This window comes from Somniosus microcephalus, unplaced genomic scaffold (assembly GCF_052327205.1).
Source record: "Somniosus microcephalus isolate GS21.2 unplaced genomic scaffold, FLI_Smic_1.0 unresolved_chr9, whole genome shotgun sequence".
NCBI classification, from domain to species: Eukaryota; Metazoa; Chordata; class Chondrichthyes; order Squaliformes; family Somniosidae; genus Somniosus; species Somniosus microcephalus.
In genome coordinates, this window is record NW_028225187.1 from 27,394,679 (window position 1) to 27,414,090 (window position 19,412).

A 19,412-nucleotide genomic window follows, 5' to 3' on the forward strand; every position below is an offset into this window, starting at 1 on the left:
AGTAGAAATAGAAGGATATTTCAGATGAATACGTGGCAAGAGGATTGGTGCAAGGGGGAGAGAGTCAAATTCCTGGGACATTGGAACCGGTTCCAGAGGAGATGGGACCAGTACAAACCGGATGGTTTGCACCTGGGTAGGGCCGGGACCAAGGCCCTAGGGGGAGTGTTTGCTAGTGCTCTGGGGGAGGGGTTAAACTAAAATGGCAGGGGCTGGGAACCTGAGCAGCGAGACAGAGGAACGGGAAACAAGGATAGCACGGTGGCATATTGGTTAGCACTGTTGCCTCACAGCGCCAGGGACCCGGGTTCGAATCCGGCCTCGGGCGACTGTCTGTGTGGAGTTTGCACATTCTCCCCGTGTTTGCGTGGGTTTCCTCCGGGTGCTCCGGTTTCCTCCCACAGTCCAAAGATGTGCGGGTTAGGTTGATTGGCGATGATAAATTGACCCTTAGTGTTAGGGGGATTAAATACATGGGGTTATGGAGATAGGGTGGGATATGTGTTGGTGTAGGGGTTGCGGGGAATAGGGTGGGATATGTGTCGGTGCAGGCTCGATGGGCTGAAATGGCCTCTATCTGCACTGTGGGGTTTCTGTGATTCTGTGATAATAGCAAAAGACAGGAAGGAGAAAAACAAAAGTGGCAGCCAGAGAAATCAACGGTTTAAATCAAAAATGGCCACAGTAAATAATAATTCTAAAAGGTCTAAGAGCGTTAAAAAGGCAAGCCTGAAGGCTTTGTATCTTAATGAGAGGAGCATTCGTAATAAGGTGGATGAGTTAGCTGCGCAAATAGAGGTAAACAAATATGATCAAATCAAATCAAATCATCTTTTCTTGTCATTGTTAGTGCACAAGTGCAGTACAATGAAATGTAGGCTTGCGGCTCCCGAGAGTGTACATTTAGATTAAGATATTTAAACATTCAACATACATTTGGCTTGTAATACATTAACATAAACATAACCACAATAAAGTGCATTGGCAGATGTGCAGGCTTTAGAGTTTATTTGTGGAGTTCAGTAGGATGACAGCCCTGGGAAAGAAGCTGTTCCTAAATCTGGTCGTACGGGTGTGAATGCATCTGTAGCGTCTCCCAGATGGCAGGAGGGTGAACAGACTGTGGCTGGGGTGGGTAGGGTCTTTGATGATGGACCGTGACCTCCGTAAACAGCGTTTCTGGTATATATGCTCTATGGTCGGTAGCCGGGTGCCGGTAACGTGTTGGGCACTTTTGATTACCCGCTGCAGGGCTTTCCGGTCATAGTGGCTACAGCTGTGATACAGTTCGTCAGGATGCTCTCTATTGTGCAGCGGTAAAAGTTAGAGAGGATCAGGGGTGACAGGTTACATCCCTTCAGCCTCCTTAGGAAATATAGGCGCTGCTGGGCCTTCTTCACAAGAGAGGAGGTATTGAGGGGCCAGGAGAGGTCTTCTGTGATGTGGACTCCGAGGAACTTAAAGCTGTCCACCCTTTCCACCACAGCCCCATTGATGTGGATGGGGGTGTGACTTCTGCCTTTAGACTTCCTGAAGTCCACAATGATTTCTTTGGTTTTCTTGATGCTAAGGGCCAGGTTGTTATCGGCGCACCACTTCACGAGATGCTGGACCTCCTCCCTGTAGGCTGACTCATCATTGTTGGTGATCTGGCCTACTACCGTGGTATCATCCGCAAACTGGGTGATGGTGTTGGAACCATGAACAGCCACACAGTCGTGGGTGAAGAGGGAGTAGAGGAGGGGGCTCAGCACACATCCCTGTGGGGCCCCCGTATTCAGGGTCAGCGGGGGGGGGGGGGGAGGTGTGGTTACCTAATTTGACAGACTGGGGTCTGTTTGTTAGGAAGTCCAGGGTCTAGTTGCAGAGGGAAGTGTTCAGGCCAAGAGTTTGGAGTTTGGTGGCCAGCTTGTTGGGGACGATAGTGTTGAATGCTGAGCTGTAGTCTATGAACAGCATTCTGATGTAGGTCTCGATACCATCTAAGTGATTCAGTGCAAAGTGTAGAGCAGTTGTGATTGCATCCTCCGTTGATCTTTTTGCACGATAGGCAAACTGGTGTTGGTCAAGAGAGGCGGGAACACTGGCTTTGATGTGAGCCAGGACCAGTCTCTCGAAACACTTCATTATGATGGGTGTGAGTGCGACAGGTCGATAGTCGTTCAGGCACGTCACAGCTGTTTGTTTTGGCACAGGAATAATGGTAGCGGTCTTGAAGCATGTAGGGACTACTGCCTGGGCCAATGACAGATTGAAGATGGCAGTGAAGACATCAGCCAGCGGATCAGCACATTCCTTGAGTACCCGTCCAGGGATGCTATCCGGTCCAGCAGCCTTTCGTGTGTTCACTCCACGTAGAACACCCCTTACGTCGGAGGTCGACAGAGTGAGCACCTGGACTTCCGGGGGTGGCAAGGCTTTGGTAGCTGGCTCCCTGTTGTCCCTGTCGAAGCGAGCATAGAAGATTACGGAAACATGGCTCCAGAAAGGAAAAGGAGTTGGTGTAGCATTGCTGGTTAAAGAGGGGATTAACACAATTGTAATGAAGGATATTAGCTCTTTTGATGTTGAATCTGTATGGGTAGAACTGAGAAAAACCAAGGGGCAGAAAACGTTAGTGGGAGTGGTACATACACCTGAAACAGTAATGCAGAGGTTGGGGATGACATTAAAAGGGAAATTAGAGAAGCGTGCAATAAGGGCACTGCAGTTACCATGGGCGATTTAGTCTACATATAGATTGGGCTAACCAAATTAATAACAATACTGTGGAGGAGGAATTCCTGGACTGTTTACAGGATGGCTTCCTGGACCAATATGTGGAGAAACCAACTGGAGATTAGGCCAACATAGACTGGGTATTAGGTAATGAGAAAGGATTAATTAGCAATCTTGTTGTGCGAGGCCCCTTGGGTCGGAGCGATCATAATATGATAGAATTCTTCATTAAGAGGGAGAATTAACTACTTGACTCAGAGGCTAGGGTCCTGAATTTAAATAAAGGATACTACGATGGTTTGAGTCGCGAGTTGGGTAGGATTGATTGGGGAATGTCACACAATGTGTTGATGGTGGATAAGCAATGGCAAACATTCAAAAACCGCATGGATGAACTACAGAATTTGTTCATCCCAGTTTGTCATAAAAATAAAACAAGAAAGGTGAATCAACCGTGGATAACAAGGGAAATTAGGGATAGCATAAGGTTCAAGGAGCGGACATATAAATTGGCCAGAAAAAGCAGTAAACCTGAGGATTGGGAGCATGTTAGTGTTCAACAAAGGAGGACAAAGGGATTAATTAAGAGGGGGGAAATAGAGTATGAGAGTAAGCTTGCAGGGAACATAACAACTGACTGTAAAATCTTCTATAGATATGTGAAGAGAAAAAGATTGGTGAAGTCAAGCGTAGGTCCCTTGCAGTCAGAATCAGGGGAGTTTATAATGGCGAACAAAGAAATGGCTGACCAATTAAATACAAATTTTGGTTCTGTCTTCACAAAGGAGAACACAAATAACCTCCCAGAGATGTCGGGGAACATAGGGTCTGATGAAAGGGAGGAACTGAAAGAAATCAGTATTTGTAGGGAAATGGTGTTCGAGAAATTGACGGGTTTGAAGGCCGATAAATCTCCAGGGCCTGATAATCTACATCCTAGGGTACTTACGGAGGTGGCCCTAGAAATAGTAGATGCATTGCTGGTCATCTTCCAACATTCGATAGACTCTGGAACAGTACCTATGGATTGGAGCGTAGCTAATGTTACCACACTATTCAAAAAAGGTGGTAGTGAGAAAACGGGGAATTACAGACCAGTAAGCCTGACATCGGTAGTGGGGAAAATGCTAGAGTCCATGATAAAAGATGGAATAGCAGAGCACGTGGAAGACAGTGACAGGATCGGACAAAGTCAACATGGATTTACAAAAGGTAAATCGTGCTTGACTAATCTGCTTGAATTTTTTGAGGATGTAACTGGTAAAATAGATAAGGGAGAACCAGTGGATGTGGTGTATTTGGACATTCAAAAGGCTTTCAATAATATCCCACATAAGAGATTAGCGTGTAAAATTAAGGCACATGGGATTTGGGGCAAGGTATTGACTTGGATAGAGAAGTGGTTGGCAGACAGAAAGCAAAGAGTTGGAATAAATGGGTCTTTTTCCAAGTACCAGGCAGTGACTAGTGGTGTAGCACAGGGATCGGTCCTTGGACCCCAGCTATTCACAATATATATTAATGATCTGGACGAGGGAAATAGATGTAATATCTTCATGTTTGCAGATGGCACAAAGCTGGGTGGGCGTGTGTGCTGTGAGGAGGATGCCAAAAGACTCCAGTATGATTTGGACAGGTTGGGTGATTTGGCAGAAGCATGGCAGATGCAATATAACGTGGATAAATGCGAAGTTATCTACTTTGGTGGCAAAAACAGGAAGGCAGATTATTATCTGAATAGCAATAGTTTGGGAGAAGGGGAAGTGCAACGAGACCTGGGTGTCCTTGTGCACCAGTCGCTGAAGGTAAGCATGCAGGTGCAGCAGGTGGTTAAGAAGGCAAATGGTATGTTGGCCTTCGTGGCGAGAGGCTTTGAGTACAGGAACAAGGATGTCTTGCTGCAGTTGTGCAGGGCCTTGGTGAGACCACATCTTGAGTATTGTGTGCAATTTTGTTCACCTTATCTGAGGAAGGAATGTCTTGCCATGGAGTGATTGCAGCGAAGATACACTAGGATGATACTTGGGATGGCAGGAATGATGTACGAGGAGAGATTGGGTCGATTGGGCTTATACTTGCTCGAGTTTAGAAGAATGAGAGGGGATCTCATTGAAACTTATAAAATTCTAACAGGACTAGAGAGACTAGATGCAGGAAGGATGTTCCCAATGGTCGGGGAGTCCAGAACAAGGGGCCACAGTCTAAGGATAAGCGGTAATTAATTTCGCACAGAGATGAGGAATTTCTTCACCCAGAGAGTGGTGAACCTGTGGAATTCTGCACCACAGAAGGCAGTAGAGGCCAATTCATTAAATATATTCAAGAAGGAGTTGGATACATTTCTTAAGGCTAAAAGGGATCAAGGGATATGGAGATAAGGCAGGAACAGCTTACTGAATTTGGATGATCAGCCATGATCTCATTGAATGGCGGAGCAGGCTCGTGGGGGCGAATGGCCGACTCCTGCTCCTCTCTTCTATGTTTCTATGCTGGTGGGTGGGGAGTATTGTTAGTCGCTGCTGGTGGGTGGGGAGTATTGTGAGTCACTGCTGGTGTGTGGGGAGTATTGTGAGTCGCTGCTGGTGTGTGGGGAGTATTGTGAGTCGCTGCTGGTGTGTGGGGAGTATTGTGAGTCACTGCTGGTGTGTGGGGAGTATTGAGAGTCACTGCTGGTGTGTGGGGTGTATTGTGATTCGCTGCTGGTGTATGGGGAGTATTGAGAGTTCCTGCTGGTGAACGTGGAGTATTCTGAGTCACTGTTTGTGTGTGGGGAGTATTGTAAGTCGCTGCTGGTGTGTGGGGAGTTTTGTGAGTCGCTGTTGGTGTGTGGGGAGTATTGTGACACACTGCTGGTGAGCGGGGAGTATTGTGAATCGCTGCAGGTGGGTGGGGAGTATTGCGACGCGCTGCTGGAGTGTGGGGAGCATTGTGAGTCGCTGCTGGTGTGTGGGGAGTATTGTATGTTTCTGCTGGTGTGTGGGGAGTATTGTGTGGCGCTGTTGATTGGTGGGGAGTATTGTGAGTCGCTGCTGGTTTGTGGGGAGTATTGTGAGTCACTGGTGGTGTTGCGGTGTATTGTGAGTCGCTGCTGCTGTCTGGGGAGTATTGTGAGTCACTGCTGGTGTGTGGGGTGTATTGTGAGTCGCTGCTGGTGTGTGGGGAGTATAGTGATTCGCTGCTGGAGTGTGGGGAGCATTGTGAGTCGCTGCTGGTGTGTGGGGAGTATTGTGAGTCGCTGTTGGTGTGTGGGGAGTATTGTAACGCGCTGCTGGTGAGCGGGGAGTACTGTGAGTCGCTGTTGGTGTGTGGGGAGTATTGTGAGTCGCTGCAGGTGGTTGGGCTGTATTGTGACGCGCTGCTGGTGTGTGGGGAGTATTGTGAGTCGCTGTTGGTGCGTGGGGAGTATTGTGACGCACTGCTGGTGAGCAGGGAGTATTGTGAGTCGCTGCTGGAGTGTGGGGAGTATTGTGAGTCGCTGCAGGTGGTTGGGCAGCATTGCGACGCGCTGGTGTGTGGGGAGTATTGTGAGTTGCTGCTGGTGGGTGGGGAGTATTGTATGCTTCTGCTGGTGTGTGGGGAGTATTGTGAGGCGCTGTTGATTGGTGGGGAGTATTGTGATTCGCTGCTGCTGTATGGGGAGCATTGTGAGTCACTGCTGGTGTTGGGGAGTATTGTGTGTCGCTGCTGGTGTGTGGGGAGTATTGTGATTCGCTGCTGGTGTATGAGGAGTATTGCGTGTCAATGCTGGTGTGTGGGGAGTATTGTGAGTTGCTGCTGGTGAACGGGGAGTATTGTGAGTCACTGTGTGTGGGGAGTATTGTAAGTCGCTGCTGGTGTGTGGGGAGTATTGTAAGTCACTGCTGGTGTGTGGGGAGCATTGTGATTCGCTGTTGGTGTGTGGGGAGTATTGTGACGCACTGCTGGTGAGCAGGGAGTATTGTGAGTCGCTGCTGGAGTGTGGGGAGTATTGTGAGTCGCTGCTGGTTGGTGGGGAGTATTGTATGTTTCTGCTGGTGTGTGGGGAGTATTGTGAGGTGCTGTTGATTGGTGGGGAGTATTGTGAGTCGCTGCTGCTGTGTGGGGAGTATTGTGAGTCACTGCTGGTGTGTGGGGTGTATTGTGAGTCGCTGCTGGTGTGTGGGGAGTATACTGAATCGCTGCTGGTGTGTGGGAAGTATTGTGAGTCGCTGCTGGTTGGTGGGGAGTATTGTATGTTTCTGCTGGTGTGTGGGGAGTATTGTGAGGTGCTGTTGATTGGTGGGGAGTATTGTGAGTCGCTGCTGCTGTGTGGGGAGTATTGTGAGTCACTGGTGGTGTTGGGGTGTATTGTGAGTCGCTGCTGGTGTGTGGGGAGTATAGTGATTCGCTGCTGGTGTGTGGGAAGTATTGTGAGTTGCTGTTGGTGTGTGGGGAGTATTGTGAGTCGCTGCTGGTGTGTGGGGAGTATTGTGAGTCGCTGTTGGTGTGTGGGGAGTATTGTAACGCGCTGCTGGTGAGCGGGGAGTATTGTGAGTCGCTGTTGGTGTGCGGGGAGTATTGTGAGTCGCTGCAGGTGGTTCGGCAGTATTGTTACGCGCTGCTGGTGTGCGGGGAGTATTGTGAGTTGCTGCTGGTGGGTGGGGAGTATTGTATGTTTCTGCTGGTATGTGGGGAATATTGTGAGGCGCTGTTGATTGGTGGGGTGCATTGTGAGTCGCTGCTGCTGTGTGGGGAGTATTGTAAGTCACTGCTGGTGTTGGGGAGTATTGTGTGTCGCTGCTGGTGTGTGGGGAGTATTGTGAGTCGCTGCTGGTGTGTGGGGAGTATTGTGAGTCGCTGCTGGTGTGTGGGTTGTATTGTGTGTCACTGCTGGTGGGTGGGGAGTATTGTGAGTCGCTGCTGGTGTGTGGGGTGTATTGTGAGTCACTGCTGATGTGTGGGGAGTATTGTGAGTCGCTGCTGGTGTGTGGGGAGTATTGTGAGTCGCTGCTGGTGTATGGGGAGTATTGTGAGTCACTGCTGGTGTGTGGGGAGTATTGTGAGTCACTGCTGGTGTGTGGGGAGTATTGTGAGTCGCTGCTGGTGTTTGGGGAGTGTTGTCAATCGCTGCTGGTCGGTGGGGAGTATTGTGAGTCGCTGTTGGTGGGTGGGGAGTATTGTGAGTCGCTGCTGGAGTGTGTGGAATATTGTGAGTCGCGGCTGGTCGGTGGGGAGTATTGTGAGTCACTGCTGGTGTGTGGGGAGCATTGTGAGTCGCTGTTGGTGTGTGGGGAGTATTGTGACGCACTGCTGGTGAGCAGGGAGTATTGTGAGTCGCTGCTGCAGTGTGGGGAGTATTGTGAGTCGCTGCTGGTTGGTGGGGAGTATTGTATGTTTCTACTGGTGTGTGGGGAGTATTGTGAGGTGCTGTTGATTGGTGGGGAGTATTGTGAGTCGCTGCTGCTGTGTGGGGAGTATTGTGAGTCACTGGTGGTGTTGGGGTGTATTGTGAGTCGCTGCTGCTGTGTGGGGAGTATTGTGAGTCACTGCTGGTGTGTGGGGTGTATTGTGAGTCGCAGCTGGTGTGTGGGGAGTATAGTGATTCGCTGCTGATGTGTGGGGAGTATTGTGAGTCGCTGCTGGTGTGTGGGGAGTATTGTGAGTCGCTGTTGGTTTGTGGGGAGTATTGTAACGCGCTGCTGGTGAGCGGGGAGTATTGTGAGTCGCTGTTGGCGTGCGGGGAGTATTGTGAGTCGCTGCAGGTAGTTGGGCAGTATTGTTACGCGCTGCTGGTGTGCAGGGAGTATTGTGAGTTGCTGCTGGTGGGTGGGGAGTATTGTATGTTTCTGCTGGTGTGTGGGGAATATTGTGAGGCGCTGTTGATTGGTGGGGTGTATTGTGAGTCGCTGCTGCTGTGTGGGGAGTATTGTGAGTCACTGCTGGTGTTGGGGAGTATTGTGTGCCGCTGCTGGTGTGTGGGGAGTATTGTGAGTCGCTGCTGGTGTGTGGGTTGTATTGTGTGTCACTGCTGGTTGGTGGGGAGTATTGTGAGTCGCTGCTGGTGTGTGGGGTGTATTGTGAGTCACTGCTGGTGTATGGGGAGTATTGTGAGTCACTGCTGGTGTGTGGGGAGTATTGTGAGTCTCTGCTGGTGTGTGGGGAGTATTGTGAGTCACTGCTGGTGTGTGGGGAGTATTGTGATTCACTGCTGGTGTGTGGGGAGTATTGTGAGTCGCTGCTGGTGTGTGGGGTGTATTGTGAGTCACTGCTGGTATGTGGGGAGTGTGATGAAATATTCATCATCATCACTGCCTGTGACTGAGATCGGTTTCAGTGCCATTTCCCTTCCCCCAGACCTCATTGTATTGTGTACTGGAATGTGCTGTATTGCATACTGGAATGTGCTGGAATGTGCTGTGTGTAGGGCTCCGCCCATACCTGGCCCCGTTTGTAGGCTGGCTCAGTCTGGCCTCAGCCTCCAGAAGGAAGACATCTCTCTCGCTTACGTGTTACGTTCTAAGTTAATAAAAGCCTTGTTTTGTTCTGCTAACTTCGAGTCTCGGAATTATTGAGGCACATCAATTTTATTAACTTATTTTTCAACACTATGGATCAACTCCTGAAACCCGAACGTTTGGATTTGGATCAACATGCTCCGGACACATCAGCACGCTTCGGACACTGGTTTGAGTGTATGGAATTCTTCCTGGACAATTCCGCAGCCGTCAAAGATGCTACGGACGCTGCGAGGATGAGACTCGGAATTCTGCGGAATTGGGTAAGCCACCGGGTTTACCCCCTCATCCAAGATGCCGAGACGTACCTGGCCGCCTGCGACATCTTAAAGGCGCATTACCAGCAGCCTACGAATGAGGTGTATGCTAGGCACCTGCTCGCTACCCGCGCACAGCAACCTGGGGAATCGGTGGAGGAGTTCCTAAGCACCCTGAAAATGCTTGGCAAAGACTGCAAGTGCCGAGATGTAAAAGCCGCAGTGTACACTGACGAGCTTGTTCGCGATGCCTTCATCACAGGCCTCAGCTCCACTTACATCCGGCAAAGACTGCTGGAAAAAACGGGGTTGGACCTGAAACAGTCTGCGGACACCGCGCGATCCCTGGATGTGGCCCAGAGAAACTCGGACGCCTACTCTTCAGCCCGCGCTGTCCACGCCGCCACGTGTGCACCGAGGGCGCCGCCATCTTGGAAGGCACCTTCCCCGCCCGACAGCCCGACACCGACTGGGCCCCGCTCTCCCCCCAGAAGCCCTACGACAGCCGCGACGTGTCAGGGACCCAACTGCTACTTCTGCGGGCAGCCAAAGCACACCAGAAACCTGTGCCCGGTGAAAGGCACCACCTGCTTTAAGTGCGGTAAGAAGGGGCACTTCGGGAAGGTGTGCAGAGGGAACGCTGCCGGAAAACCAACCGCCGGAAAACCCGCCACCGCCGCGTGTGCGCCGTGGGAGCGGCCATCTTGGATGCCATCTTGTATCGATCAGGGCCCTACAGTGGCATCGGTCACAGTGGACCAGACCAGGCCGCACCCGCTATCCAGATCAATGGTGGACATCGAGGTAAACGGGTGCCGGGTTAAATGCTTAATTGACAGTGGAAGCACGGAGAGCTTTATCCACCCAGAACTGGCACAACAACTCTCCCTAAAGGTGGTCCCTACTCAGGGTACCATCTCTATGGCTGACAAAACCCAGACATCGACCATTCTGGGTTACTGCATGGTACAATTGTGTGTTAACGGAACTGTATATGATAATTTTAAAGTATTAATCATGAAGAACCTATGTGCGAGCGTGATCTTGGGCCTGGATTTCCAGTGCAACCACCAAAGCATCACGCTCAAGTACGGTGGGTCCCAGCCGCCCCTCACAGTGTGCGGTCTGGCTACCCTGAAGGTAAAGCCGCCTTCGCTATTCATGAACCTTACCCCTAACTGCCGGCCAATAGCGACCAAAAGCAGGAGGTACAGCTGGGAGGACAGGCGGTTTATCGCGACCGAGGTAGACAGGCTCCTGAAAGAGCGCATTATTGAATGCAGCAACAGCCTGTGGTGCGCCCAAGTGGTAGTGGTAAGGGGTAGCGAGAAGAAATGGATGGTGATCGACTATAGTCAAACGATCAACAGGTACACCCTACTAGACGCCTACCCGCTACCCCGCATATCAGAAATGGTGAACCAAATCGCCCAATACCGGGTGTTCTCCACCATCGACCTCAAGTCAGCGTACCACCAGCTCCCTATCAGACCAGAGGACCGCCCGTACACCGCCTTCGAGGCGAACGGACGCCTCTACCAATTCCTCAGATTCCCCTTTGGGGTGACGAATGGGGTCTCGGTCTTCCAGAGGGAGATGGACCGCATGGTCGATGACCACCACTTGCAGGCAACCTTCCCCTACCTCGACAACGTCACCATCTGCGGTCACAACCAGCAGGGTCACGACTCGATCAGAGGTTCCTGAAAAGCGCACAAAAACTCAACCTCACCTACAACGAGGACAAGTGTGTTTACAACACCACGCGCCTCTGCATACTAGGCAGCGTGGTGGAGAATGGGGAAATCGGACCAGACCCCGACCGATTGCGCCCCTTACGGGAGCTGCCCCTGCCCAACACTCCCAAAGCCCTGAAAAGGTGCCTGGGGTTATTTTCTTATTATTCCCAATGGGTCCCCAACTACTCCGACAAAGCCCGCCCCCTCTTGAAAGCATCCTCTTTCCCGCTCTCTGCTGAGGCCCACGCCGCCTTCAAAAGCATTAAGCAGGATATTGAGCGGGCCACACTACAGGCAGTGGACGAGAACACTCCATTTCAAGTGGAAAGTGATGCGTCTGACTTCGCCTTGGCGGCCACCCTCAACCAGGCGGGGCGGCCCATAGCTTTCTTCTCGAGGACCCTCCAAGGGCCCGAGATCAGACACTCCTCCGTGGAAAAGGAGGCCCAAGCCATCGTGGAGGCAGTGCGCCACTGGCGCCACTACCTAGCCGGCAAACGCTTCACCCTACTTACCGACCAGCGGTCGGTAGCGTTTATGTTCAATAATAAACAGAGGGGGAAGATTAAAAATGATAAGATTCTTAGGTGGCGGATCGAGCTCTCCACCTTTGAGTACGACATCATTTACCGGCCAGGGGCCCTTAACGAATCCCCTGACGCCCTCTCACGAGGGATGTGTGCCAGCGCCACCGGGGATCGGCTACAGACCCTCCACAACGACCTCTGCCACCCAGGGGTCACGCGGCTGTTCCACTTCATAAAGTCCCGTAACTTACCCTACTCGATTGAGAAAGTTCGGTCCCTGACCAGGAACTGCCGCACTTGCGCTGAGTGCAAGCCTCGGTTCTACCGCCCAGATAGAGCCCACTTAATCAAAGCTACACGGCCCTTTGAGCGGCTCAGCTTAGATTTCAAGGGCCCCCTCCCGTCCGTCGACCGCAATGTTTACTTCCTGAACATTATGGACGAATACTCCCAGTTCCCATTCGCCTTCCCCTGTCCAGACATGACCAGCACCACGGTCATTAAATGCCTCAACAGCCTGTTCTGCCTGTTCGGTATGCCGAGCTACATCCATACGGATAGGGGGGCGTCCTTCATGAGTGAAGAGCTACGCCAGTACATGCTGTCCAGGGGGATCGCCACGAGCCGTACCACCAGCTACAACCCCCGGGGTAACGGCCAAGTGGAGCGAGAGAACGGGACAGTATGGAAAGCAGTCACTCTAGCTCTAAGGACCAAGGGCCTCCCTATCTCCCGCTGGCAGGAAGTCCTCTCGGATGTGCTCCATTCGATACGGTCGCTATTGTGTACGGCCACTAATACCACGCCTCATGAACGAATGTTTGTCTTTCCCCGGAAATCCACCTCAGGCGTATCCATGCCATCATGGCTCTCCACCCCAGGTCCGGTACTCGTGCGAAGGCATGTGAGGGGCCACAAGATGGACCCTCTCGTGGAGCCAGTACACCTACTCCACGCCAACCCCCAATACGCATATGTCCGGCACGCCGACGGAAGGGAGGACACCGTGTCCATAAAAGACATCGCCCCAGCCGGCATCGACAACAACCACGGCAATAGCGGCAACGACGATCACAGCAACCCTTGCCCACCCACTACTCTTTCATCACCCCCGGAAGAACACCGACCAACGGCACCCCCACCAACTACCCCTTCAACAACCCTGGCGGCACCCCCAGCAGAGACCCAGGAGGCTACCGGGGACACCCAGCCGACACCCGCGGCACCGCAACAGCCACGTCGGTCGCAGAGGACTATCAAACCCCCGAACAGACTAAATCTATAGAAGGGGTGAATGTGATGAAATATTCATCATCATCACTGCCTGTGACTGAGATCGGTTTCAGTGCCATTTCCCTTCCCCCAGACCTCATTGTATTGTGTACTGGAATGTGCTGTATTGTATACTGGAATGTGCTGTGTGTAGGGCTCCGCCCATACCTGACCCCGTTTGTAGGCTGGCTCAGTCTGGCCTCAGCCTCCAGAAGGAAGACATCTCTCTCGCTTACGTGTTACGTTCTAAGTTAATAAAAGCCTTGTTTTGTTCTGCTAACTTCGAGTCTCGGAATTATTGAGGCACATCAGGGAGTATTGTGAATCGCTGCTGGTGGGTGGGGAATATTGTGAGTCGCTGCTGGTGTGTGGGGAGTATTGTGAGTCACTGCTGGTGTGTGGGGTGTATTGTGAGTCGGACTGCTTAATTGCAACACAGCTGATCACAACAGACTCGATGGACCATTTCATCTTTACCTGTCTGTCTTTTTTCCAGTCTTGAAGGGGGGTAAATTCAAAAGTATCCTGTGGTAAAATTTCAATGAGTAAATCGGCAATCTGAGCAACATCTCCCCAGGGAGACACTGGAAGCTGCAAGCAGTAATGAATTCAAATTACAATTAGGTAGAATTTTTCCAGAAAATAACATTTTGGGCTCTACTATAAGAGCAATTTGAGATATGACATGTGGTAACAATGACATGCTTATGAGGAACATTTGTCTTTTTGCCTATGGTTCCCAAAGATCCCCAACTCTTTGTTTGCTCGCCTCATTCCTGAGTCTGTCGCTATCTTACTGTTAGAGATTGACTGCTATGAACTTCATTTAATTAGATTCACTTCTCTCCCTAATGTCTCCAACAATTTTGCTAATGACCCATTAACACAATATTCAAGAGTTTTTGAAGGGTCCTTGTTACTAACCATAAAGAATAAATTCAGTTTACAGACACACTAAACACTGGCCTATATCTTAAGACAGGGGCAGCGTTTGCCTTGCACTGCGACTGTTGCTTCTGCAAGGTGATCCCATTCGATCCAGAGCTGCTCGGTTTACTGTCACAGCAGAAGTGCTTTTGTTGCAAACGGTGCTGTCATAGACCCAGCCTGGGCCGGGTCGGACTGCGGCCTCTCTGCCACCCTCTCTTTACCAGTTTATCTTCTCTACATGTCTCACCAGCTGCCCCTCTCTGTCTCTGCCTTTTCCCACTGAGCTGATGATCAGGCACCACGTCATGCTGCTCACTGCGCTGTGTCTTTAATTATTATTAATCGGAGTTGGGTTACAAAGAAGGAGCAGATCCCAGGCACAGCTTCACCATCAGCAGGAAAAGGAAGTGGCAAGCATTGAGTGACCAGCAGTTACCCTCCCTAGATCAGAGGACGGTCCTATTGCTGCCTCACTATTAATGTGCGTAACATTTAATATTACCATCAGCACAGTGCAACTAAAGCATCTGCCTTTGACCCAAACAGTCCATTAAATAAATGAACATGGAAGTAAGCTTACTCCCAACAAATGCAGCAAAAGTTCAATTGACAGCCTTTGGTTTACATTCTGTTAGATAGGGGAAGAGATAGTAACAAAGGGTGAGCCAACGAGATAAAGAACCACAGGTTGGAGGTGGAGAAAGGGGAAATACGAGGCAAGAATCGGGGGATAGAAACGGGAAAGAGATTGAGAGGGAAGAACCGGGGGTAAAAGCGGAAATAATCAAGAGGAGAAATAGGAGGATGATAGAAAGAGGGAATGAGCGAGGGGAAGCAGGAGGACGATAGAGAGAGGGAATGCAGGAGGATGATAGAGAGAGAAAATGAGTGAGGGGAAGCTGGAGGATGATAGAGAGAGGAAATGAGAGATGGGAAGCAGGAGGATGATAGAGAGAGGGAATGAGAGAGGGGAAGCAGGAGGATGATAGAGAGAGGGAATGAGAGAGGGGAAGCAGGAGGATGAAAGAGAGAGGAAATGAGAGATGGGAAGCAGGAGGATGATAGAGAGAGGGAATGGGAGAGGGGAAGCAGGAGGATGATAGAGAGAGGGAATGGGAGAGGGGAAGCAGGAGGATGATAGAGAGAGGGAATGGGAGAGGGGAAGCAGGAGGATGATAGAGAGAGGGAATGGGAGAGGGGAAGCAGGAGGATGATAGAGAGAGGAAATGAGAGATGGGAAGCAGGAGGATGATAGAGAGAGGGAATGAGAGAGGGGAAGCAGGAGGATGATAGAGAGAGGGAATGAGAGAGGGGAAGCAGGAGGATGATAGAAAGAGGGAATGAGAGAGTGGAAGCAGGAGGATGATAGAGAGAGGGAATGAGAGAGGGGAAGCAGGAGGATGAAAGAGAGAGGAAATGAGAGAGGGGAAGCAGGAGGATGATAGAAAGAGGGAATGAGAGAGTGGAAGCAGGAGGATGATAGAGAGAGGGAATGAGAGAGGGGAAGCAGGAGGATGATAGAGAGAGGGAATGAGAGAGGGGGAGCAGGAGGACGATAGAAAGAGGGAATGAGAGAGTGGAAGCAGGAGGATGATAGAAAGAGGGAATGAGAGAGTGGAAGCAGGAGGATGATAGAGAGAGGGAATGAGAGAGGGGAAGCAGGAGGATGATAGAGAGAGGGAATGAGAGAGGGGGAGCAGGAGGACGATAGAGGGAATGAGAGAGGGGAAGCAGGAGGATGATAGAGAGAGGGAATGAGAGAGGGGAAGCAGGAGGATGATAGAGAGAGGGAATGAGAGAGGGGAAGCAGGAGGATGATAGAAAGAGGGAATGAGAGAGTGGAAGCAGGAGGATGATAGAGAGAGGGAATGAGAGAGGGGAAGCAGGAGGATGATAGAGAGAGGGAATGAGAGAGGGGGAGCAGGAGGACGATAGAGGGAATGAGAGAGGGGAAGCAGGAGGATGATAGAGAGAGGGAATGAGAGAGGGGAAGCAGGAGGATGATAGAGAGAGGGAATGAGAGAGGGGAAGCTGGAGGATGATAGAGAGAGTGACTGAGAGAGGGGGAGCAGGAGGATGATAGAGAGAGTGACTGAGAGAGGGGGAGCAGGAGGATGATAGAGAGAGGGAATGAGAGAGGAGAAGCAGGAGGGTGATAGAGAGAGGGAATGAGAGAGGGGAAGCAGGAGGACGATAGAGAGAGGGAATGAGAGAGGGGAAGCAGGAGGATGACAGAGAGAGGGAATGAGAGAGGGGAAGCAGGAGGATGATAGAGAGAGTGAATGAGAGAGGGGAAGCAGGAGGATGATAGAGAGAGGGAATGAGAGAGGGGAAGCAGGAGGATGATTGAGAGAGGGAATGAGAGAGGGGAAGCAGGAGGATGATAGAGAGAGGGAATGAGAGAGGCGAAGCAGGAGGATGATAGAGACAGGGAATGAGAGAGGGAAGCTGGAGGATGATAGAGAGAGGGAATGAGAGAGTGGAAGCAGGAGGATGATAGAGAGAGGGGATGAGAGAGGGGAAGCAGGAGGATGATAGAGAGAGGGAATGAGAGAGGGGAAGCAGGAGGATGAGAGAGAGAGGGAATGAGAGAGGGGAAGCAGGAGGATGATAGAGAGAGGGAATGAGAGAGGGGAAGCAGGAGGATGATAGAGAGAGTGAATGAGAGAGTGGAAGCAGGAGGATGATAGAGAGAGGGAATGAGAGGGGGGAGCAGGAGGATGATAGAGAGAGGGAATGAGAGAGGGGAAGCAGGAGGATGATAGAGAGAGGGAACGAGAGAGGGGAAGTAGGAGGATGATAGAGAGACAGAATGAGAGAGGGGAAGCAGGAGGATGATAGACAGAGGGAATGAGAGAGAGGAAGCAGGAGGATGAGAGAGAGAGGAAATGAGAGAGGGGAAGCAGGAGGATGATAGAGAGAGGGAATGAGAGAGGAGAAGCAGGAGGATGACAGAGAGAGGGAATGAGAGAGGGGAAGCATGAGGATGATAGAGAGAGAGAATGAGAGAGGGGAAGCAGGAGGATGATAGAGAGAGGGAATGAGAGAGGGGAAGAAGAAGGATGATAGAGAGAGGGAATGAGAGAGGGGAAGCATGAGGGTGATAGAGAGAGGGAATGAGAGAGGGGAAGCAGGAGGATGATAGAGAGAGGGAATGAGAGAGGGGAAGCAGAAGGATGATAGAGAGAGGGAATGAGACAGGGGAATCATGAGGATGATAGAGAGAGAGAATGAGAGAGGGGAAGCATGAGGGTGATAGAGAGAGGGAATGAGAGAGGGGAAGCAGGAGGATGATAGAGAGAGGGAATGAGAGAGGGGAAGCAGAAGGATGATAGAGAGAGGGAATGAGACAGGGGAAGCATGAGGATGATAGAGAGAGAGAATGAGAGAGGGGAAGCAGGAGGATGATAGAGAGAGGGAATGAGAGAGGGGAAGCATGAGGATGATAGAGAGAGAGAATGAGAGAGGGGGAACAGGAGGATGATAGAGGGAATGAGAGAGGGGAAGCAGGAGGATGATAGAGAGCGGGAATGAGAGAGGGGAAGCAGAAGGATGATAGAGACAGGGAATGAGAGAGGGGAAGCAGGAGGATGATAGAGAGAGGGAAAGAATGAGGGGAAGCAGGAGGATGATAGAGAGAGGGAATGAGAGAGGGGAAGCAGGAGGATGATAGAGAGAGTGAATGAGAGAGGGGAAGCAGGAAGATGATAGAGAGAGGGAATGAGAGAGGGGAAGCAGGAGGATGATAGAGAGAGGGAATGAGAGAGGGGAAGCAGGAGGATGATAGCGAGAGGGAATGAGAGAGGGGAAGCAGGAGGATGATAGAGAGAGGGAATGAGAGAGGGGAAGCAGGAGGATGATAGAGAGAGTGAATGAGAGAGGGGAAGCAGGAAGATGATAGAGAGAGGGAATGAGAGAGGGGAAGCAGGAGGATGATAGAGAGAGGGAATGAGAGAGGGGAAGCAGGAGGATGATAGCGAGAGGGAATGAGAGAGGGGAAGCAGGAGGATGATAGACAGAGGGAATGAGAGAGGGGAAGCAGCAGAATGATAGAGAGAGGGAATGAGAGAGGGGAAGCAGGAGGATGATAGAGAGAGGGAATGAGAGAGGGGAAGCATGAGGATGATAGAGAGAGAGAATGAGAGAGGGGGAACAGGAGGATGATAGAGAGAGGGAATGAGAGAGGGGACGCAGGAGGATGAGAGAGAGAGGGAATGAGAGAGAGGAAGCAGGAGGATGATAGAGAGAGGGAATGAGAGAGGGGAAGCAGGAGGATGATAGAGAGAGGGAATGAAAGAGGGGAGCAGGAGGATGATAGAGAGAGGAAGTGAGAGAGGGGAGCAGGAGGATGATAGAGAGAGGGAATGAGAGAGGGGAAGCAGGAGGATGATAGAGAGAGGGAATGAGAGAGGGGAAGCAGGAGGGTGATAGAGAGAGGGAATGAGGGAGGGGAAGCAGGAGGATGATAGAGAGAGGAAGTGAGAGAGGGGAGCAGGAGGATGATAGAGAGAGGGAATGAGAGAGGGGAAGCAGGAGGATGATAGAGAGAGGGAATGAGAGAGGGGAAGCAGGAGGGTGATAGAGAGAGGGAATGAGAGAGGGGAAGCAGGAGGATGATAGAGAGAGGGAATGAGAGAGGGGAAGCAGGAGGGTGATAGAGAGAGGGAATGAGGGAGGGGAAGCAGGAGGATGATAGAGAGAGGGAATGAGAGAGGGGAAGCAGGAGGTAGATAGAGAGAGGGAATGAGGGAGGGGAAGCAGGAGGATGATAGAGAGAGGGAAAGAATGAGGGGAAGCAGGAGGATGATAGAGAGAGGGAATGAGAGAGGGGAAGCAGGAGGATGATAGAGAGAGGGAATGAGAGAGGGGAAGCAGGAGGATGATAGAGAGAGGGAATGAGAGAGGGGAAGCAGGAGGATGATAGAGAGAGGGAATGAGAGAGGGGAAGCAGGAGGATGATAGAGAGAGGGAATGAGACAGGGGAAGCAGGAGGATGATAGAGAGAGTGAATGAGAGAAGGGAAGCAGGAGGATGATAGAGAGAGGGAATGAGAGAGGGGAAGCAGGAGGATGATAGAGAGAGGGAATGAGAGAGGGGAAGCAGGAGGATGATAGAGAGAGGGAATGAGACAGGGGAAGCAGGAGGATGATAGAGAGAGGGAATGAGAGAAGGGAAGCAGGAGGATGATAGAGAGAGGGAATGAGAGAGGGGAAGCAGGAGGATGATAGAGAGAGGGAATGAGAGAGGGGAAGCAGGAGGATGATAGAGAGAGGGAATGAGAGAGGGGAAGCAGGAGGATGATAGAGAGAGGGAATGAGAGAGGGGAAGCAGGAGGATGATAGAGAGAGGGAATGAGAGAGGGGAAGCAGGAGGATGATAGAGAGAGGGAATGAGAGAGGGGAAGCAGGAGGATGATAGAGAGAGGGAATGAGAGAGGGGAAGCAGGAGGATGAGAGAGAGAGGGAATGAGACAGGGGAAGCAGAAGGATGATAGAG

General features: G+C 51.1%; 1 long non-coding RNA gene across 2 annotated transcripts in view; it reads right to left on the bottom strand.

Annotated features, from left to right (window-relative positions):
• Nucleotides 1–817: 817 nt before the first annotated feature.
• Nucleotides 818–19,412, bottom strand: part of LOC147084976 (uncharacterized) — a 34,745-nt gene continuing 16,150 nt past the window's right edge. Inside the window, exons 3-4 of one of the 2 annotated variants that reach the window (XR_015075877.1) lie at nucleotides 13,464–13,577; nucleotides 818–2,443 (exon numbers count right to left, since the gene is read on the bottom strand). This is a non-coding gene — a long non-coding RNA (uncharacterized LOC147084976). Of the gene's footprint in view, nucleotides 2,588–13,463; nucleotides 13,578–19,412 lie in introns of both variants that reach the window. The other variant, XR_015075878.1, reaches the window with a different exon arrangement.